This window comes from Monodon monoceros, unplaced genomic scaffold (assembly GCF_005190385.1).
Source record: "Monodon monoceros isolate NGI ecotype Baffin Bay Population unplaced genomic scaffold, NGI_Narwhal_1 Super_Scaffold_7, whole genome shotgun sequence".
Classification (NCBI taxonomy): domain Eukaryota; kingdom Metazoa; phylum Chordata; class Mammalia; order Artiodactyla; family Monodontidae; genus Monodon; species Monodon monoceros.
Genome location: NW_021703784.1, coordinates 62,909,061 through 62,932,643, shown reverse-complemented (window position 1 = coordinate 62,932,643; position 23,583 = coordinate 62,909,061). Strand labels below are relative to the sequence as shown.

The following is a 23,583-nucleotide window of genomic DNA, read 5'->3' as shown; positions in this document are numbered from 1 at the left end:
AACCCACACCCCCTGCAGTGGAAGCGCGGTGTCTCAACCACTGGACTGCCAGGGAAGTCCCTGGCCCCTAGGCATTTTTGACTTCATGAGCCCCTTCTTGCTTATGAAATTTATAACTCTGTTGGTGTAAAGATAAATATATTAATGTTATCTATTAAAACATTTTTTTACCTAAAAGTTCATTTTTTTCCCTTCTGACTCTTAAAAGCAATTAAAACATTTTAATGGGCACTAGGCGCTGTTCCTACCCGATATAATGGATGAGTCAGCCCTGGCCCCTCACCTTACTGTTCAGAGCATGGTCTAGGGATGAGCAGCAACAGCATCAGCTGGGAGCTTGTTAGAAATGCAGACTCTCAAGTGCCGCCTCAGAACTACTGAAGCAGAATCTGCAGCTTAACAAGACCCGCAGGTAATTTGTGTGTGTATTATAGCCTGAGACATGCTGTCTACCACACTGTCCCGTGGTACTGCTGGGGATATCTGAATCATAGGCCACACTGTTACCCCAAATTACAGCAAGAAGTTCAGGAACAGAAAATCCTATGTGGAAGATAACATCTAGCGTTAAATGGCTGTGTAAATGCCAAGAATTCCTGGATGGCCCTGTGTGCCAAAGGTGTCCTCCTCTGTTACCCAACTGATGTTCTCCCTCCTCTTCCCCTCCCCCGCCCCCATACACACACACACACACACACACACACACACACACATATACACTCAGTGGAGAAGTCAGTCCCAGGCGGAGGGGTCTGACCTCTTTTGCTTCTGAGTTGGTCCTTCCAGTTTCTCTGTGAAGCACCTGGCCTCCAGAGCCATCTCAACAGAGGTAGAGGTAGATGTAGGAGGCACAGCCCTAAGTTCCTCTACTCAGAGGTGACACCCAGTCTCTTGGGCAGAGCTAGTTATACGGCCCCAGTCAACTGCAAGGGAGGCTGGGAAATTCAGGGGAACACAGGAGTATTCAGGGAGCACTAACCATCTCTGCCCCAAGTGGAGAATCAGTGAGACAAGTAACAGCTACTGCAGGGCCTGAGGCCTCCCAGAGGCAAGACATTAAGAAACCGGGATGTGAACAACTAGAGACTCAGAGTTTGCAGAGAAGTCTTTTAAAAGCTGAGAGAATTAACTCAGAGACAAATGCCTGCCTCCCCCAAGGTCTTACTCTTCCAGTAAGGGGGAGGGGAGAATCAACTGGGCAACAGAGAATGGTTTTGGCAGCCAAGGTCATCCAGGAGTTCTAGGCATCCACAGACCCACTTACTGCTCGCTATATATTCCACATAGGATGGTCTCTCCTAGAACTTGTTGCTACAAGATGGAGACTTAGTCCCCAAGACGCACACTTAAAGCAGCTAAGATTTTAGGTCGGTTGCAGCAGCTACTGTAAATTACCCTAATTCACTACCCAAGCACCCTTGTCATAGACCCCTCTCCCATTTCCCCAGAAGGAAAGTGACAACCTGTCACTCATGCTGTCCTCTCCTTGTGGCTTGACCATCCAGCCTGTGCCTGCCTAGTGCTCTAACCCCACCTGCTCTGTGCCTTGCCCCTGGATTAGAGGCTTACTACGTTCTATGTTATAGGGAAGGAAACTTGAGATCCCACTGGAAAATAAGTAAGGAGAGTGCAGAATCTTGGTCTTCTGACTATTACGTGCCTGTCTGTGAGGGAGAAAGAAATGAAGTAGAAATAAAAGGAGGCTTTCACAGGCATCAAGGATAGGAAGGGTTATTGCTAGGGAGCCACAGCTGTCTTTTAATTGGCTTTGCACCATCTTCATTAAGAGGTTTTATAATATCGGAGGCCACTGTTGGCCTGGGGGCGAGGCTCAAGAAGGATTGAAAATGCCAGCTAACATCTAGTGAACGCTGACTATGTGCTGAACATTGTTCTAAGAAGCTTATGTGTAGAATATAATTTACATTGTTATCATCATCCATGTTTTACAAATGAGGAAACTGAGGCACAGATAGATTAAAATAACTTGCCCGTGATCACACAGCTACTACGCAGCAGGGCTGAGATGTGATCCCAGGCAGCTTGGCTCCAGGGCCCACGTCACAACCACCATGCTCCCTGAGCTCTGGATACCCACTAATTAGAGGGCTTGGGGGCATCTCTGACCAGTACTTTGAGGAGGACACATTGAGCTACTCCTTGAAAAAGGAGTCATTCCATAGTCATTCCATTTGACATTCCGTAGTCAAATAAGTCTAGGAAACTATCTATACTTTCTCTCCCTCTCGGAGATTTATCCTGCATCTTTGCTTCTTAAGGGCTGAGAAGGCCTACAGGACAGAAACCTGCCTCATGCTGTCATCTGCAAGTGTATCAAAATGTGGAACCTTATTTTCAGAGCTCATAGCATCACCCAGAATGAGGGTTGCAGAGGACATACTTTGGGAGAAGCTGGTTAGGGACATTCGTGCTTGAGTGGATGCGGCATCTAGAAAGCCCTCACCCCTTGCAGGACTGCCAAGGCAGGCTTTAAGGGGGCCAGGTCAGCTCCAAAAGCTGGGAGGCAGACGGTGGCCAGAGTGGGGACAGCACGGGCTCTTACTGGTTTCCAGTCCTGCCTGGTCACCCTCAGCTCTGTTGCTCTGGAGGAGTCGCCACAGGGCACTGGGTCTCAGTCTCCCCATCTGCAAAATGACATCTTCCTTCTAGTGTAGTCAGGGGATTGAGCGAGCAGATGTCCCTAAAGCACCGGGGACAATGGTATGCTCTGATGAATAGTGAATGTTGTCATTCTGTTGTCTATTATTCTTTACAGTCTTCTAGGTGGTTCCACATGGAACTAGGATATGAGGGCTGGAAGCTTCCAAGGAGCAGGCTGGGCCAATTCCACCCCGTCAGGCTGGAGGTCGTTGTGCCTCTTTTCTGACCAAAGAGGTCAGGGGACTCCCCAGTCCAAGGGAGAGTTTCCTCCTGAGAAGGGGAAGGGGATGCTCTCGGGTTGGACGAAGGAATAGGCAGGAAATGTCAAGAGCTGAGGTTGAGCTGTGGGACACACTCAGATTTAGCTTCAGATCAACATCAAAAGGGAGCATTATCCCAGGACTCCAGCAGGTCCCAGAAGATCCAGAAAAGGCACAAGTTGGTCTCCCTGCTACAGGCAGAATCCGCCCCAGGAAAAACGTTCTGATTCTAAATGAGGTGCCAACTGGCAGAGCGTGTGAAGTCTGCGCCAGCACTAAGTCACCTAGCAAGGCGTATGTCTAGACAATGAGGGACCTGAGAATACATTTCAGAAGGCGATTATTTTTAAAAAGGCCTTGGACAGAGAGGGCCACTGTGGTTGTGTGGAAAGGGCGCTGGGCTGGGAGTCAACCTCAGCTGGGCCCCTGATGGCTGTGACCTTGTCAAGTCACGCCACCCCATGGGAACTCAGCCTCTTCATCTGAAAAACAGACATAATAGTATCTACCCTGTAGTATTTCTGTGAGGGACAAATTAAATAGTGGATCTTAAGTAGCTTAGAAGATAGAAAGCTCTAAATAGCAAGAGGTTAATACTAAAAACTAGGAACACCCTTTAAGGATTGCCATCAGGAGACAACCATCAAGATGAAGTAGCTTCCTTCTAAAAAGCTGATGGGGCTTCCCTGGTGGCGCAGTGGTTGGGAGTCCGCCTGCGGATGCAGGGGGCGCGGGTTCGTGCACCGGTCCAGGAGGATTCCATGTGCCGCGGAGCGGCTGGGCCCGTGAGCCATGGCTGCTGAGCCCGGGCGTCCGGAGCCTGTGCTCCGCAGCGGGAGAGGCCACAGCAGTGAGAGGCCCGCGTACCACAAAAAAAAAAAAAAAAAAAAAAAAAAGCTGATGGACCCTCCCAAGGTGAAGTCAGCCAAGCGGACCTAGGATGTTAGTGAAGATTAAAGACGACAAGTGTAAGAGGCTTCCCAGTAGATGCAGAATTACTATCTGACCCAGCAGTTTCACTCCTAGGTATATACCTAAGAGACTTGAAAACAGGTGTTCAAACAAAAACTTGTGCAATAATGTTTATAGCAGTACCGTTCACAATAGCCAAAGGGTGGAAACAACCTGATATCCATCAGCTGATGAACAGATAAACAAAATGTGATATATCCATGCAATGGAGTATTATTCAGTCATCAGAAAGAATGAAGTACTAATACATGCTACAACCTGGATGCATATTGGAGACATGAGGCTAAGTGAAAGAAGCCAGACACAGAGGCCACATACTGTATGGCCCCATCTGTGTGAGCTACCCAGCATAGGCAAATCCGCACAGACAGAAAGCAGATTAGTGCTTGACCGGGCCTGGGAGGAGGGAAGGAATGGGAAGTGAGTGCCTGATGGGCATGTTTCCGTTTGGGGTGGTGAAAAAGTTCTGGAACTAGGTCGTGATGATAGGCGCACAGCATTAATGCCACTGAACTGTACACTTTAAAATGGTTTAAACTGTACAATTTATGCTGTGTGTATTTCACCACAATTAAAAAAAAGTTCCTGGTGAAGAGGAAATGTGATGTGACCCCAAGGCTAGATTCCCCTCTCCTGGAGTTCAGTTGAGGGGAGGGGTAGGGGCTTCAGAGCTTGTTGGCTGGAAGCTGAGGTCTCGTGTCAGCAAATTTACCAGGGGCCTGTGGCAGGCAATCCTTGTGTGAGGGCCCCAGGGGGCTCCAGAATTGAGGACGACATGCTTCCTGCTCTCAAAATGTATATACATTATTCTCACTTAAGGACAGACTGACAAGTACTATAGATGACAAGGGATTAAGTGCAGGGCAGTGGGACATTCATTCTGCCCCGGCCATCTGTGCAGGCTTCTCGGAAGAGAAGATAGTTGAGGAGGTGGAGTCTTGGCAGGTTGGTAAGGAGGGGAAGGGCTTCCAGGGAAAGGCATGTGGTGGGTACGCGGTGGGGGGATGTTTCTGAGTGGGGAACACGTTGCTGTGAATCAGGCGCGGTATCTGCAGAGTCGGGGGATGGGGGAGAGGGTCCCGAGAGAGATACGCTCCAAAGACAATTAGGTCAGCTTGTGGAGGGCTTTGGAGATGGAGCTGGGAAAGTGGGGACTTGCTCTCCAGGCCGGGGGGAGCCAAGGAGTCCTCTAAGTGAGGAGTAACATGACTAAGCCCGTGTTCGAGAATGATCAGTGTGGAGGAAGATGGCCTGAAGACAAGGAGGCTGAGGACGGGAAGGTGGGCTGTGGCCTCATCTCTGCAGGGCTCAAGGAGGCCCCCTTCCTCCCCCCAACATCCCCGCCCCAAGAAATGACAGCAGGAAGGGTAAACCAAACCTGGTGAGCTTTGCATTAGCCAAGATTCTTGTTTGCATGGAACAGAAACTCATTCAAATTAGATTAGGCAAGAACCAGAATTTTCTGGGTCTCATAACTGAGAGGTCTAGGGCAGTTCCAGAAATAGCTGGATCCATGGGGCTTGTTCCCTCTATCTCTCAACTGTCCTTGGGTTCAGATCTCTCCTTAGGCAGCCTTTGCCTCTCGGCGGCACTGTGGCACACACAGGTCCTGGCTTACAGCCTCCTCTCAGAACCCCCAGCAGCAAGAACTCCCCCAGTCATTCCAACGAAAGTCGCCAAATTGAATTTATTGGCCCATTCTTAGTCTCCTGTTCATCCCTTGGTGAATCACCAGGGCCAGGGGTGTTCTGATTGGCCAGGCCTGACCCCACCCACCCCAAGCACGGGGATGAGGAGATGCTGCTGTTACCAGAAGAGGGGGGACTTTCTGCTAAAGGGGCATAAATTGTAGCTGTCTCCCCAAAGCATCAACCCTGTGCCAAGCCATTTACATATCTCATTTCATCCTCTCAGCCATCCTGAGATGGAATCAGCTACCTCCCTTTTACAGAGGAGGAAACTGACTCGTAAGCTAACTTGTCCTCCCTCCCCACCCCAGCCCCAGCACTTTCTCTCTTCTGTGCTGCATGGCATCTCTTAGGGATGCCAAGTACAGCCACTAAGGAGGGTGACCCCTAAGGAAATGAGAACTAAAGCGCATGATCTTTAAGCTGAGAGACACTCAGACTGCATTCAGTCAGACAGCTCATGCGGGTGTTGGAGATCCTGGCCACTTAGCTGTTGGAAGATTGGAGGTCAGTCCAGTTGTTGGAGATGCTCCTTCTCTGCATCACTCCTGTCCTGTGAGCAAGGCAGCTGGGAATCACTGTTGATCGGGAGGTGGGAGAGTGGCGGGGGTGTGCATCTCTAGACATGGAGTACAACCCAGTGGTGATGCAAAAGCCTTCACTGCAGACAACTTCACGAACACCGTAGCTTCCCTGCCCTTAGTAAGACATCGCAGAAGAGGGTGATGGGGCATTTGTCAGGGAACAGGGAGTAAAGGGCATTCACGCACAGAGCACAGGATGTACAAAGGCACTGAGGCATGCTTGGCGTGACAAGTCTTCATGATGATAAAATTCTCTGGGAACCCAGAATAATTTTATCAGGGAGAGACAGGCTGCCATGGAAACGGCTTCCTGTGGCATCAGCACCAAGCTAGAAAGAAGCTCAGGCTTCCCCAGGTGATTCTGCTTCCCTAGTCTTCATTTTTAGGAATTAATTTACAACTAATGACAGAGAGTCACCCAGGTCACTCTCTGCCCTTCCAAGCCATGTGCCAGGTTAAAGGCCTTTGACTTGGTAACAGCAAGCAGCATAAATCTAGAGCATTTCCTGTTTGGGAAGCAAGGCAAGTGATGCAGTGTCAAGAGGGCCTGGGCAGGAGTGAACACAACCAGCAGAGCTTAACGGTTGCCCAGATCCCCACTGGGGTCTGACACAAGGCACTCTGGGTGAATGGGGACGTTCTAGAAATACTGACATCCCCAGGGGACTGGCCTGGCCCAGGGTGGAAGGCAATTTTAGTTGCTCGACTACTATTTTTGGATTCACTACTGCTCCAAATGGTGGGCAGCTATGGAGGCCTTCAGGGAACCCGAGCACTGTTTCCCAGCACAGCTCTGATTCAGCCTGCCCAGAGTCTGCAGGCCAGTGCCCACTCCCGCCATGCTCTGGGTTTTGTGCATTTCCTAGTTATATACTGGTAGACAGCACCCAAATCACCCAATACTAACTCCTGCAAAGAGAATTCGTCACACGCTAATACAAAGGGATCAACCACCATCTTAGGATATGACTCAAGACTATGTCAGGGATACTGTGCAGCTCGGACTCTGGCTAACTTAGGAGAAAAGGAATCAGAGCCAGAGACATCCAGAAACTTCCCTGGCTTTCCCTTCTCAGAGTTGGCTGAATCAGGCAGGGAGCAGATCCTGTGCAGGGAACAGAGTCACTTTTCCTGTTGAGCTGAGATTTCCTCGCACGTGCTTGTCAGCAGTAGAGGGGCCACAAGACAGGGGAGCAGGTAACACAGGATGCCTTTATTGGGCTAGCTCTGGATGGACGGAAGGAATATGTAAGAATGTGTTCTGGGAACTTTCCAGCTGAAAGCCCAGAGGAGCAGTGCTGGTGTGCTTGTCACAGGTCACATTCCTTTCTGTTTCCAAAGCTGGTCCTTACTGATGAAGGGGAAGAGTACAGGGGATATCCAGGCTGCGATGAATCCTGTCCTTGAGCCTCGTTTCATAGAGACTTCAGGGTGAGAATAAAAGACGTCATTCCCATTTGTGCCCATACCTGTAAAAACAATATATATTTGAAGGTCTTTGCTAGCAGAATTCTAAATGCCTCAGGTGAGAAGTGATGTACCCTGCAAAGATGATTTGACTTTTGGGAATATTGCATGTGTTGAGTGTGGTCTGGAGTGAGTGTGTGGATGTGGATGTGGATGTGCAGTGTGCATACGTGGGCACGTGTACTGCAACCCAGCTCTCACCATCCGTGCCTTGAGTGCCTGATGAGAGCTCTGTCTCTTACTGTGGAGCTCAGTGGCTTGCTCTACCTGGTTTACTGCTGTACACAGAGCTTGGCTTTGAAGATGCTCAGTAGATATCTGCTAAATGGAAGAACAGACGAGCGATCTGCACATGCATCTTGGCAAGTTTCTCTTTCTTTTGGGCGTAGTCTTGTCTCCACGTCTCTATGTGTCTGTCTCTCTGAGCTCATGTCCCTGGTCCCTTCATCTTTTCCTATTTCTTTTCGTCTTTCTGTTGTCTCTTTCTCCTTCATTTCTCCTCTCATAACCCCATACACACACATATACTCCATCTCTTTTCCTCAACCCGTCTCCCTAAATTTCTTGTTGTTTTCTTGTTTTTCTTTTCTCTTTTTGGGGGGCAAAGGTTTCATTTTTTAACAGCTTTGTTAAGATATGATCCATATACCGTATAATTTACCCAATTAAAATATACAATTTAAAAATATACAATTCAATGGTTTTTAGTACAGAGAACTGTGCAGCCATCACCACTATTTAATTCTAGAACATTTTCATCACCCAAAAAGAAACCTGTACCTATTAATAGTTACTTCCCATTCCCCCACATTCCTCTACCCCTAAACAACCACATCTACTTTCTGTCTCTATAGATCTCTCTATTCTTGACATTTTGTATGAGTGCAGTTATACAATACATGGTCATTTGTGACTGGCTTCTTTCACTGAGCATAGAGTTTTCAGGGTTCAACCATATTTCAGCATGTGTCAGCACTTCATTCCTCTTTATAGCTGAATAATATTCCATTGTATGGATATACCATATTTTATTAATCAATTAGTTGGACATATGGCTTGTGTCCACTTTTTGGCTATTATTAATAATGTTGCTATGAACATTGTGTACATGTGTTTGTGTAGACACATGTTTTCATTTCTCTTGGGTATACCTAGGAGTGGAATTGGCAGATCCTATGGCAAATCTGTGTTTAACCTTCTGAGGAACTACTAATGTGTTTTCCAAAGTGGCTGTATCATTTTACATTTCCACCAGCAATGTATAAGGGTTCCAATTTCTCCATATCCTTGCCACTTCTTGTTCTTATCTGTCATTTTTCTTTTAGCCATCCTAATGGGTGTGAAGTGGTATCTCATTTTGATTTGTACTCCCTGATGGCTAATGACGTTGACCATCTTTTCACATGTTTATTGGCCATTTGTATATCTTCTTTGGAGAAAGGTCTTTTCAAATCTTTTGTCCATTTAAAAATTGTTTTTTGTCTTTTTATTACTGATTTGTTAGAGTTTTTATACATTCTGGATACAAGTGCCTTATTAGATATATTATTTGCAAATATTTTTTCCTCTTATTGGTTGTATTTTCACTTTCTCAATTGTACCATTTGCAGTTCAAAAGTTTTTAATTTTGATGATGTCCAATTTATTTATTTTTTCTTTTGTTGCCTGTGCTTTTGGTATTGTATCTAAGAAGGTACTGCCTAACCCAAGGACACAAAGGTTTACTCCAGTGTTTTCATCTAAGAGTTTTATAGTTTTAGCTCTTTCATTTAGGTATTTGATCTATTTGGAGTTAATTTTTTTATATGGTATAAGGAAGGGGTCCTACTTTATTCTTTTGAATGTGGATATCCAGTTGTTTCAGAACTATTTGTTGAAAAGACTATTCTTTCCTCCATTGAATTATCTTGGCACCCTTGTTGAAATCAACTGACTATAAATGTAAGGTTTATTTATGGACTCTCAGTTCTGTTCCATTGATCTATATGTCTATCCTCACATACTACCCAGCATCATGTTATCTTACTGTAGTTTTATCTATTAAGTTTTGAAATTGAGAGTTGTGAATTACCCTTTTTTCCCCTTCTTTCTTAAGGTTTGTTTTGGTTATTCTTGGTCCCTTGGATTTCCATATAAAATTTAGGATCTGCTTGTCAATTTTTGAAAAAAGGCTACTAGAATTTTGGTAGGGATTGTGTTGGATATATAGATCAATTTGGGGAATATATCATCTTAATATTAAGTTTTCTGATCTATGAACATGGGATGGCATTCTATCTATTTAGGTCTTCTTTAATTTCCTTCAACAATGTTTTGTTATTTTGAGAGTGTAAGCTTTTCGTTTCTTTTATTAAGTGTATTCCTAATTATTTTATGCTTTTTGATGCTATTATTAATGGAACTGTTTTCTTTTATTTTTTTTAATATTTATTTATTGATTTAGGCTGCGCCAGGTCTTAGTTGCGTCACACGGGATCTCGTTGCAGCATGCGGGATCTTTAGTTGTGGCATGCAGACTCTTAGTTGTGGCATGCGAACTTTTAGTTGCAGCATGCATGCGGGGTCTAGTTCCCCGACCAGGTATCGAATCTGGGCCCCCTGCATTGGGAGTGCGGAGTCTTACCCACTGGACCACAAGGGAAGTCCCTGGAACTGTTTTCTTAATTTCATTTTTGGAGTTTTCACTGATAGTGTATAGAAATATAGTTGATTTTTGTATATCAATCTTGTATCCTGCAACCTTGCTGAACTTGTGTATTAGTTCTAATAGATTTTCAGTGGATTCCTCAGGATTTTCTCTGTATACGATTATGTCATCTGCAAATAGTGATAGTTTTACTTCTTTAAAACCAGAATTCTTGGGGCCTACTCCAGAGCATTTTTATTTCATTAGAGGGTCCTGAAAGGAGCTTTGTGGCTGGCCTAGAGAAATACTAAAGCAGTTATTCCCCCAAATTCATTGATACCAATTCCAAAGATTAGCTGTTTGAAAAAGAATTGAATTTAAACCTGATATGGCTAAGAAATTCTGTCAGTAGCTGTATTCGTTTGCTAGTGTTCCCATAACAAAATACCACAGACTGGGTGGCTTAAATAACAGAAATTAATTTTCTCACATTTCTGGGGAAGTCCAAGATCAAAGTGTCAGTAAGTTTGTTTTCTCCTGTGGTCTCTCTCCTTGGCTTGCAGATGGCCACTTTCTTGCTGTGTCCTTACATGGTCTTTCCCTGTGCACACACATCCCTGGTGTCTTTCTGTGTGTTCAAATTTCCTCTTCTTATAAGGACATGTGTCATGCTGAATTAAGGCCTAGTGGCTTTATTTCAGTGTAATCACCTCTTTTAAGACCCCATCTCCAGATACAGTCGCATTCTGAGGTGCTGGGGGCTAGGGCTTCAATATGTGAATTCTTGGAGAACACAGTTCAGCCCATAGCAATAGCCTTATTGGTTTTCCTCTGAGAGATCTGATTTCTGGTTAGTTGCAACTAGTGAAGCCAGAATTTATTTAAGTAACCCATTCACAAGACTACCAAATGACAGTGACCTGCAGCCAGAATTAAAAGGCACTGTCTCTAGTCCTGAGCTAAAGGATCCTCACTTGTGATCTTGCATGTTCCTTGAGCTCATTTTTGTCAACCTACCCTAGAGCCACATCAAAGAGGGTCCAGCCATCAGACTCAGACATGCATATAACATCTAGAACCTCTATTTATACTGCCTGCTTGAAAGAAAGTAATTCCAAATTCTGCTGGGTAAACAGTATGGTGACATACTTGCATGAGGAGTCCTTCTGTGAAATGAAATGTGAAGTTCTTAAATGGCAAGATTCCCGTGAAATGAACTTTAAACTTCTGAAATGCAAAAGCTCACTCTAATTTTGTTCTTTTTTGAGCAAAGAGTCAGCTGTGGAAGTTCAAGATGCTAACTGTTCTTTGCTCCTTAATTCTTACAATAGCCAAAAGCAAAATTAGTTACATCTATAGAAACCAAAAATCAAGCTTTCTCTCCAGGTATTCTGAGCTAAGGATACATCTCACTTCAGCTGGTGAAATTATCTCCCTCTTTCCTCTGCACAGTCTCTGCTCCCTTTTTCAGTCTTTTATTTTTAACTCTCTTGCCTTCTGAGTGTTTTTATTGACATCTGGCCACAAACCCTTTTAGCAGGCGTTGTAAATCACCCATAGGGAAATCAATAAAAACCAGTTCAATTCATAGTAATACTGATTTGCTCCCAGATAACCAGGATCCTGCAGCCTCAGAAATTATGCCCATGGGGGGATCTGCAAGGAGGGTGAAGGGTAAGGGGGGGCATTGCGTTCTGAAACAGGAGGTGGGCAGCCAGCTCCCAGAAGCTCAAGGAAGGGATGGACTTTGGCCTATGTCCATGCTTTTCTCATCTGGCCTCCAGGGAAAGCTCTGTGTTTCCATTTCATCCAGCTCAGATTTTTCCAACCACATCAGTGGCATTTTCTTATCTTCCAAGAATCTGCTTCAGAGCTAAAGTATCTTCTTTAAGCCTCTAGAAGGAGCAGCAGGAATGAACTGCTGCATTTTCTGGGGAGGGAGAAGGTGGCAGAGTAAGTTACTGTAGCACAGAGGCATGGAAGAGGAAAGAAGCTCTGTCAAGCTGTCTGTTGTCAGGCCACTGCTTTCTGTCCCCTCCAGGGGTCAAATGTCAGAACTTTATTGTACAGAAGGTGAAAGCTAGGCCCAGAGAAAGGCATGACTGGCCCAAGGTCACAGAGTGGTTTCATAATGAGGTCACAAAGAAATGGCCTCACTGCTTTGAAATCCTAGTTTTCTTCCCCAAAGGAACTTTGCTCAGGAAGTGCAAATTCATGGGTAGTCAGAACTAAGAAAAAGTAAGGCTCCAGAGAAAAAACATCAATCAGCTAGTTCATTTATTAAAGAGGAGTACATCAAATTGCCTACTGTAAGGGGCATCTAACAGTTTGGACCAACCATTTATGCCCTCTTGGGTAAGGGGAGCATACTAATCTTTGAAAAGAGAATTTCCTAGAAGGGGGTTTTCCTCTCCTCTCCGTCAAGGAGAATATTCTTTTTTTTTTTTTTTTTTAAACATCTTTACTGGAGTATAATTGCCATACAATGTTGTGTTAGTTTCTGCTGTATAACAAAGTGAATCAGCTATACATATACATATATTCCCATATCCCCTCCCTCTTGCGTCTTCCTCCCACCCTTCCTATCCCACCCCACGGAGAATATTCTAACTGCAAGGCCCAAGGTGCTTGAGTTGGTGGGAGTCAGTGAGATCCTCTGTGGTGCCCTGAGAGCAGGACCTCCCCTGCCCCAGGAGGGAGAATCAAGCTCACAAGCAGGACTGCAAGGTAACACTCAGAATGCCTGATTTTACTCCCCAGGTAGCCCTGGTTTCCTCAAGTTGAACATCTCTGACCCTCCAGGAAGTCTTGTCCCCTCTCCCCTTAGGTGTTTTCAGAAGACATATGCATGTAATCTGGGTTAAAGAATTATTTGATTCAGTTCAACATTTGCCAAACCCTAATTATGTATCTGGTGCTGGGGATACAAAGATGAAAAGACTGGGTTTTGAAGGATGAATAGGAGTCTGCCTTGAAGTCCACTGAGTTGCTGTCAGCCAAGTGGGGAAGACCAACCTGAAAACAAATAATTGGAATTGTGTTAGAGCAGGTTTGGCCAACTTTTTATGTAAAAAGCCAAATAGTAAATATTTTAGGCTTCGTAAGTCAGATAGTATATGCCTCACCTACTCTACTCTGCCCTCGGAGTGTAAAAACAGCCATAAACAATGCATAAATGAATGGTTGTGGCTGTGTTTCAATAAAATTTTATTTACAAATAGAGTCAGTGGGTCATATTTGGCTCAGAGGCCAAATAATTTGCTGAACCCTTTGTCTGAGGAATGTCATCATAATATGGGAACCAACCCTCCTAAGGGTCCATTTTCTGGTTTGTTATCAGTCTGTCTCACCTGGAAGTGCAAATGAGAAATTTCCAGAAGCTTCTTAAGAATTACTCAGCTTAAACCCTGGATTGAACTCTGCTGTTTACCAAACAGTTAACATAAGGACAGGTACTATACATATAACAAACCGCAATTTAACAGACAGAATATACGGGAATCTGATGTTAAGGATAGTAACTTCTCCATGATGACTTGGTGAATCCTTAGCCAGAAAAACCTCTTCTGGTCCTGTGCTGGTGTTTCTTTTGTGCCACCTCTGCTGCCGGGTTCTGTATTGCCCTCATCATGGTGTGCTGAGCCGAACCCTGGGTTTGGAGACAGACTACGCTGAGCTCAAACCCTGTTTACAGGGCTTGGTAACTGTAATGCCTGGAGCAAATTACTTAGCCTTTGTGAGCTTCTCATCTGTAAAATGGGAATAATAATATCATGCAGGGCTGTTGTAAGGACTGAATATGATAAAAGGATGTAAAGAGCCAGGTAGAGCATCTAGTGCAATAAGTATGGGTTTTCTTCTGCTGATGCCTTGGAATTGTTTCCATGCACTCACCATCTTCATTGTGGGAAGATGACAACTCTCCTGGAGAGAAATCCTCTATGGTTCCTTCCTGTCTCAGATCATTAAGCAGCCTCAGTTGCTCATGCCTGTTCAAGTGGTAGCATACTGGAATTCATGTGCCTCAGGCCACCAAAATTTGCTGTTGGGACAGTCATTCCCAGGCTCCTGCCTTTGCCCTCCCCGCCCCCAGCCTCCCAGGCCATTGCACATCACTGTTTACCATAGCCTGCTCTCAAGCTGTGCTTAAAGACTCAAATCCTGCAGCTATTTGCATAAATCTGGACACCAAGGGAATTGCTCTATTTTACTTAAGCACATGGTTTCTTGTGGCCATAACCTCCATCCAAGGAGCATCTTTTGAATTGACCAAACTGCAAATACAGTTCAATTCAGATTCTCTTGGTGAAGAAAAGACCCCGGCCGAGATCCACAACTCCTCCTGTCCCCTCCACAGGCCTCGCTGGGTGAGGTGTGAGCTTCCTCCTTGTCCTGCAAACTGAGGTCCTCACCCCAAACGGTGGGGCTGGGGTCCAGGGCAGAGGGCGGCGATCATGTTCACACAGGCTCCCGTTGCCGGGGTCTCAGGGTCTGCTCTCCTGGGGAGGGTTAACAGGCGCCATCTGACTCTGAGCCGAGGGGTAGATGGCATGAGTCCCTAGTAGTCATCTTCAGGAGGCAATGACATTTGAAAATCATTTAAAGGTTGAAATTTAACTCAACAAACACGTCTTTGTGTTCACCGTGCTATCTTTTAGGCAGGAACATGCAGGCCACTCAAACCTAGTTCCGCCTCTGCAGACTGAGTTTAAAAGAGTGTGTGTGTAGTAGGGGGAAGGGTGAGAGACAGGCATCGTTGTGGGGGTGGGTTTGGGCGGGGCTTCTGGGAGGATGCTGAGCCCATCAACAGGTGCAGGGGATGCAGAATGAGGAGCAGGTTCTGAGGACAGGGGCACGGTGATAAGTTTAGTCAGGGAGTAACTTAGGGCAAGAGCATTTGCTCCAGATCTGAGTTTTTCAGATCAAACTCTCATGTAGGCAGCGGAGCGATGAGGGAAGCGAAGGCTTTGGTGTTGAGAAAGACCCTGAAAGCCAGTTTTACAAAGGATAAGCTGTTTGTCCCAGTTGGAAATCTTTATTGCAAGAGCCAAAAAAGCCAACATAAGCCAGTTTAAGCAGAAAGGGGTATTCATTGGTTCTTGAAACATAAAAGCCCAGGGATATCAGGCATGGCTTGATCAGGGCCTTAGATGGTAGCCTCAGAACCTAGTTTCTTTTGGTTCTTCGCTGTGTTCTCTTTCACGCTGATTACATTCTTAGACAAATTCTTTATCATCACAACAAGGATTCTGTTTTCACCTTCTTAGATTCAAGGTCTGCAGTTAGGAATAAGAATCTCATTCCCAGGGATTTCCCTGGTGGTCCCAATGCAGGGGGCCTGGGTTTGATCCCTGGTCAGGAAACTAGATCCCACATGCCACAACTAAAGACCCAGTGCAGTCAAATAAATAAATAAATATTAAAAGAAGAAGAAGAAGAAGAAGAAGACTCTCGTTCCTAGGATGCCCAGCAAAGTCTTGCTGTATCTCATTGGCTCTGGCTGGTCACATGCTCACCCTTGAACCAATCACTGTAACAGGGAAAGTGATACAAAGATGGCCTCAGACTGCCTCCAGCCCTGGGGTTGCCAGTTAGACCCCTCGCCACTGATTATATGACTGCTCTCAATAGGCTCCATGGACCTCAAACTCATGGGGCAGGAAGTGGGGCACAGTCTGGCAACTTAGCCAGCCCTGTACTGAGATGGGGAGACTGAGGGCAGAGTGGTGAAGGAACTCATCCCCACACAGGCCGCTGATGTCACAGTCTGCTCTTCACTCCCCCAGAAGGCTCCTGTCACCAACCCGTTATAATCCTTCCTTTGGCCTCCTGAAGCACATATTGGGCTGCCCTGCAGCCCAGCCCAGGTTATCGGGCCTATTTCCACAGCTTCTGAGAACTAGGGTTCCCAGCGTGGAGATAAATAGGGGGTGGGGCTTGAGCTGGATGCTCCATCCCAGCAGGGAAGAACTATCTACTCTGTTTGCCTTAGATGGAGCAGCTGCTTCCTATCTGCCCCGGGGGATGCTGGGAGAAGGACTTTCAGTTCTGTAGCTCAGCTAGGGTTGCCCTTGCTGGCCCTGAGGTAGGGCTGTGATGTGGAACAATCCAGACCCCCTGTCCGGAAACCTCTGCCAATAACTCTTGTTCTGTCTCTGCGGAGGTTAGATAGGAAGAGGAGTGACTCTGCTCTTGAGAAAGAACAAAGATCCCATTTTAGGCACAGAAGACCCAGATCTTAGTCCTGACTCTGTTACCTGACTGTGTGACCCGGCACAAGTCACTTTACCCCTCTGAGACTCGATTTCCTCATCCGTGGAATGGAAATATAATACCTCCCTCACAGAGCTGAGAGGGTTCAAAAGCTAATAAATAATATCATACATACTGTGCTGTGTGTGGAGTAGGCCAGATGAAAGGTGTCGTTTGATTCCTAGAGTCCTTTCTTTCAAAAGGAGGATCCACCAGGTACTGAGCTCTGGACCCACACTACGTTTCCACAGCTGGGGCACAGATGAAAGCTCTCTGCCTTCAGGCTTGGCAGATGTGGTTTTGTACAGGAAACCGCTGCGTGGCAGATGGAGGCAGCTGCAAGGTGCTGTCATGGACCAGAGAGCACACAGCATCCCGGAGAGGTCAGGGAAGGCTTCCTGGGGAGGCAGCCTTGAGGGACACACTTGGAGCCCCAGTGCCCAGCACGACACTGACACTGAGAGCCACTCACATGTGTTTCTTGAATGAATGAATGATTTAGGCACTGTGCAGACCATGTTTTCCTTCTGACTTTCCCAAACCACTTCCTGCATGTAAACCCTGATGGTTATTCCCCAGAGCAAAGCTGGGAAGGGAGAGGGAGAAGGAGGGGTCATGGAGGGAAGAATGGCAAAGAAAGGCACGCTGGGAATTGGACATTCATTTGTTATTTTTGTTTGTTTGTTTGTTTGGGGATGGGGTGTTGCCAAATCAAGGAAGAAATTTTATTTTATTTTACTTTATCATTACCATTTTTTTGGCTGTGCTACGTGGCTTGTGGGATCTTAGTTCCCTCACCAGGTGTCGAACCTGAGCCCTCGGTAGTGAAAGCGCAGAGTCCTAACCACTGGACCGCCAGGGAATTCCCAAGAAATTTTCTTTTTGTTTGGAACAAAGTTCCCAAGGTGGTAGGGTGCTGTTCCTGGCTTTTCAGATTGGCTGCTCCTGGTGGCTCCCTTTAATTTCTCAGGACACCAAAGAGACTATCTTTTTTTTTTTCTTTTAACAATGCCATTATTTATTATGCAAGTAAGTCAAGCTCATTGTAGAAAAAAATGGGAAAATATAGACATAAATATTCAAAAGATATTAGATTGAATTTATTCATAATTCCATTTGAAGATAACCATTTTTAACATTTGGGTTTTAACCATCTTGACCTCTGTCCCCCACCCTCATGAACAGATAGAGCCATATATTAATCTACATATATTTCACATATATATATATATAATATATATATATAAATATAGATGATTTTTAAATGAAAGTAGAATCATGCCAGCTGTTTCTTCCCCCCCTCAGCCAATATATTGCGAACAAAAATGACTATGTCTAAAACATCAAACCTTTACACCTTTGAAGCATTTTGGATGGAGACATTCTAAAATGGAACTTGCTCTCCAGTCTTTCCCAAGGAGCCAACATGGGAACTCTGCTTCATCCATGCTCACCGTGGACATGCTGGCTGTACAGCAGGGATGAATGCAGGGCCTGGGAGGCTGTCTAAGAGGCTGTCCAATGGCCCCAGGGTCTGGGCCACACATAGTGCTTGTGTCTGCTCTTCAGAGTGTGGCTGCTTCCTTCCTTGTGGTCAGTTGTGTCTTCTGTTTTTAATCTGCTGTGGGCTGGAAAACCAGAAAACCAAGCCCAGAGGGGAGCATTATCTAGGTTTTAAGTCAAGTCCTATGTTGCAAGAGGCACAGGTGATTTGTGTTATCAGTATTTTCTTTCCCAGATGTGAGTAAAGGAACACTTCTTAAGTATTTACTATGTTCTGGATACTTTCCATGCCTATTTTATTTAAATCTCATAGCAACACTTTGAGAGAAGTAGCTTAACCCCCTCTTACAAACAGCAGACTGGTCCCATAGAAGTTCATTGCTTTGTCAAGGGCCACTGAGCTGTAAGTGCCAGAGCTGAGATGGGACCTGGTCTGTTTCCCTCCCAAATCCCTGCTTTTCTCCTTGTACCACATCTCATGCTTGCTGCCAATTCTGGGGCTGGGTTTGGTTTGATATCATTGCCAGGGGCAGGGCCACTGGACTGGGGAGATGCTTCTGCATGGAGCAGGGCTTGGCTCCCACGAAGGTCTGAGACCAGGCAAAGATCCGTCTCCTCAGGCAGCAGCTCCAGGGCCTGGACAGCAAGGAGAGGCCTGTAGAATCACACATCACCCAGAGAGCCCATGGGAGGGGGCCTCATCAGGCTGTAGAGAGGGCCAATCTCTGCTTAGCTGACTGGCCTTCTCAGATAGTGCTCATAGCTGGCACTGCTTATTGGCCTTGATTTGGATTAGATTAATTAGCAGGAAAAGCCCAGGAGAACATTTTCTCACCGTATGAATCAGAGGTGACAATTGGTGGCTGCAGACCGAATCTTGACCAGGGATGTGTGTGTCTGGCCCGCATGGTGTTTCTCTAACTTTTTGAATTACATTTAGCATTTATAAATTGGGAGGTTCCATATTTAAACATCTGGGATTTGGGCTTTTCTTGAAAAATTGGGAGATCTAGCCAACAAAGATGGGTATTTTTTTCATGACCCCCCCTCCCCAGTTGAATAGTCACTGCCCCGGTTAGATGGCACCTGTGCTCTGTGGTCAGCCACACCCCATAATGACTGTCATTCATCTCACCAGCCTGGCCCCTGAAGGATCTGAATTTGTCGCCTTTACACGAATCCTATTTTTACAGAAGCTAGTTGCCAATTAAAGCAAAGCCTTCTTAATCTGTTTATTAGTGATATGGTTTCATTCATTAATTAATTCAACCAACATCTAGTGAGTGGCCATTATGTGTTTCACCCTGTACTGGATGTGGGTCATAAAAATATGAATATTTATTAAAACAGTCATAAAAATGTGAATAAGGTATAGTCCCTGCTGTTGAGGTGCTCAAATTCTAGCTGAGATGAGACCTGTGCAAATTGCTCTGGGAGAACAGAGAAGTGTGTTAAACTGAATAATCCTCCCCTGCTCCCCGCCAAGAAGTCTGTGTCCTAATCCCTGGAACCTGTTACCTTAAATGGAAAAAGGACCTTTGCAGATATGATTAGATTAAGGTTCCTTAGATTTGGAGATCATCCTGCATTAGCTGTGTGGGCCCAGTGTAATTCCAAGGGTCCTTATAAGAAGGAGGCATGACAAAGTCAGACAAAAAGGAAATGTGAGGATGGAAGCAGAGGTCAGAGAAGAGAAAAGATGCTACACTGCTGGCTTTGAAGATGGAGAAAGGGCCACCAGCCAAGGAATGTAGGCAGCCTCTAGAAACTGGAAAAGTAAGGAGATGGATTCTCCCCTAGACCCTGCAGAAGGAACACAGCCTGCTGATACTGATTTTAGCTCACTGAGACTGATTTTGGACTTCTGACCCCCAGAACAGTAAGATAATAAATCTGTGTTATTTTCAGAGACCAAGTTTGTGGTAATTTGTCACAGCAGCCATAGGAAACTAATACAGGAAGGGAGAAATTTTTTCTAGGGTGAATGAAGGAAAGAATATTTGAATTAGATGAATAGGAGTTCATCAGGTATAGAAAGGGGATGGAAGGCATCCCAGGCATAAGGAAGAGGATTATGCAAAAGGTATAAAAAAGCAGGGCATGTTTGAAGGTTGGCTATTGGTTCATTGTGGCTGGACCATAAGGTGTATGATGGCTGAAATAAGAGATGAGGCCAGGGAGAGGGGCTGGAATCTTGACTTAGAACTGGTTACATGGGAAAAGAGACCAGTTCTAAGTGAGGATTTCTTATAATCTCAAAGATTATAAAAAAGGGAAGGGTGATCCAATTTATGTTCTAGAGAGACTGCTCTGGCATCTTGTGGAGGGTGGTTGGAAGGGACCAGACCAGCGGTAAGGAGACCAATGAGACTGTTGTAGTGACACAGGTCACACAGAGCCATGGCTGGGATGGTGGCTACGAGAAAAAGGGAAGTGATCAAAGACACCTGAACTAGGATTGACAAGACTCGGAAACGAACTGAATGTGGGGAGTGATGACTGCTGGGTTTTTAGCTTGAGTGCATTCACTAGTACACAGGAGTGGGCTTGTGGGGGAGCAGGGCTGGGGGCAGGAAGAAATGATGGGTTCTGTTTGGAACATGGTGAGTGTGAGGGGACCATAGTGCACATGGGAAGAGTTGCCTGAAGGGCTCCGTAGTGTGCTGGTAAATGTTCAACAGCCGGCTCTCTGGGAAAAAAAAGACTTTGATATATAGCATTTGCTGACTCCTGCGATATAAATACTCCCATCATGACCAATTTTAAGTTACTAACTCAACATCACTAAATGTGGAGTTAGGAAGAGGTACACAGTCAGGCACCAGCATACCACTGGAGAAGTTCCCACAAAGTACAAGAAGGAAGGGCCTAAAAATCCACCTCCTTCCCAAGACAGGCTCAGTGACTCACTGAGGCCACACACCTGGGGAAGGTAGGACGAGGCCCAGAATCTAGGAGGCAGCTTCTGGTCCTCCATTGATTAGAGGCAGCATCAAGCCCTGCTGATGGCCCCTTGGTGCCCTGGTCAGTTTTGCAGACCCGGGAATACAGTGTGGTCCTTGACCCCAGGACAATGACTCATGTCACCCTGGAGTGAGTGACTCAGGGAAGAGGCTGCTGGGTGGCCTGGAACAAAGAGAATTGGGAGAGATTTATTTCTCCTGGGAGCTCAAAGGGGGGCTCAGATACTTTTCTGCTGTTCCCTGTGCCTTTGAACTGCCTCCGATTAAGCAATTGCACATATTTCCAAGAAGAAAAAAAAATTTTTTTCAAGTGGACTTAGTTTTTAAAAAAAGAATTGCTAAAGTGAACAAGCTGGAGAGGAAAGCTGGGGAGATGTTCTGGCTTACTTCCTGTCCTGGATGAGGCCGGGGCTGGGGGTGGATAGAGCTCTCGCTGTGACTTGACCACTTTTCAGGGGGTGTGGAACATGGATCCCAGGCATTTCAGGGTTTCTCCAACCCTCCCCTTCTTCCAGAGTGGCATCTAAGATCCAAGGGGCTTCCTGAGTGCCAGAGAGTCGGGGTGAGGAGGGCGCCCATCATTTGACAAGGTGATCCTCCTGTTTCTGTCAGTCCTTGCTTAGTAGGTAACTTCTGAACCTGCCTTTTCAAGGCAACTTCAGGTCTAGCAACTGTCTGCTCCTAGGTGCACAGAAATGATTGTGTTCTCCGCCCTGTGCTCCCCACCCTACCCGCTGTGAGGATGGCTAAAGGCCTCATCTATCAAGTCATATCAAATAGCCATTTCCTCTCTCTGGGGTCTTCTCCTCTGGGTTCTGTCTGGGAAATGGGGCCCAAGACCTCCCTGCTCTCAGATTTGGGGATCTTTTCCCACTTCCCCAGGGAAGCAGGGCACAGGCCCCGTTCTCAGGGACTCACCAGAGTCTACCCTCTCACTGCTTTCTCTCCACTTTTCCTGTCTTTCCTTTGCCCCATAATCTTTACTAGTCTTGGGTTGGGGGGATATTTACCATTACTTAGGGTGTTTTTGCCCAAATCCTTTTTTCTGTGCACTGAGCCCTTCCTGTTTCCCTAAGAGCTAGTTCTTTGTGATATATAAGGCAGAGATAGACTCCCTTTCCTCTATCTTCCGCTGCTACAACTGCCCCCAGCCCCCCTCCCGGGCAGTGAGCACAGAATGGCCTCCCTGTTTGCCCGAGGGGAAGGGCAGTGGGGGAAAGGAGATGTGAGGGGAAGCAAGGAGTCTGTTAGGATTCCAGACGTGCCACCTATCTTGAGTAGACCCTGCACGTCCCCCACCAGCCGAGCATCATGCACACCCCTGTACCCTTCCTCTGGGGGCTGACCCGGCCTCCCCTCTTGGATATGGCCCTGGCACAGGTCTCAGCAGATGCTGGCTCACCCTCAGGGCTAGAATGGGTTCTGAATCAGGGGAGGAAGGCACCCCCAGCCAAAAGAGCCCATGAGAGACCCTTGGGACTGGAGAGCATGGCCAGAGTGTGCAGACTCCAGGCCAGAGTGTCGGGAGTGCTCAGGGACTCCTTGCCGAAGCACCGCTGGGCCTCAGCCCCTGTACTCCCAGCCGCTGGACCAGAAGGGTTGTGGTGACAGGGAGAGGTCATTGAGGGGGTCCCTTCCGGTCCCTCATCCTCCCCTCTCTGTTGCCCCCAAGGCCCCTTCCTTCTACCCTTCTACACCCCACCCTTGCTCTCCACTCCTCCTTTCAATCCAAATCTGCCTTCAGGATGGAAACTTGGGGCTCCCACTGACGTGCCGAGGACTGTGCCCCCTCAGCCATCCATTCTCCCGTTTACCCTGTGCAGCCTGAGTACTTGCACCAGGTCTCGTTAGGTTTCATCGCTCCCTTGCAGAACGACAGCCTCTGTGCCTTGGGAGTCAGCACAGGGGTGGCAGAAAGGTCAGGGTCTTTGGAACCAGATAGACTCAGGACTGACCACAGCGCAGATCTGGGACAGGCCACATCATAGAGCTGAGCGTAGACCCAGGACTGACCACCGCACAGAGCTTGGATGACCACAGTGCAGACCTGGGGCTGACCACAGTACTGCATGCTGTTTCTGTAAACCCACCACTGCAGCCACTGGTTGCCCGACAGCAGAGTGAATGGCCCCTGGTGGGTTTGATTCCAATTATGTCTGATGGTCTTTTATCTGATTGTCAGTACAGAGGAGAAGCCCTGGCCAGGCCAGGACTCTGCCTCCTTAACTTGCCAGAAACAAAGCCAAGAACTCTGCCACCCAGGATGAACACCAAACTCTCTGGGCCTTGGTTGGGTTTTGGTGATGCCGTGGCTCAGAGAACTCAGCTGCCTGATTCAGAGAATAGGAAAGGAACTCATTGAGGGTATAGTCTGTGTAGCACCCTGTGTGTATTTCCTAATTTAATCCTTACAACAACTTTAAAATGTATGTACTATTGCCTCCATTTTACAGATGAGGAAACTGAGGCCAAGAGGAGACTAACCCAGCAAGAAAGAGGCAGAGGGAGAATTAGAACCCAGTCTGCCAAGGTCCAGAGCCCTCTCACAGCATCTCAAGGTTAGGAAGCAAGATAGGGATATTGTGAGGGAGACCCCAACTTGGACTC

At 46.5% G+C, this 23,583-nt stretch overlaps 1 pseudogene; it reads right to left on the bottom strand.

Annotated features, from left to right (window-relative positions):
• LOC114887577 overlaps nucleotides 1-23,047 on the bottom strand; it is an 88,019-nt pseudogene extending 64,972 nt beyond the window's left edge.
• Nucleotides 23,048-23,583: the final 536 nt, after the last annotated feature.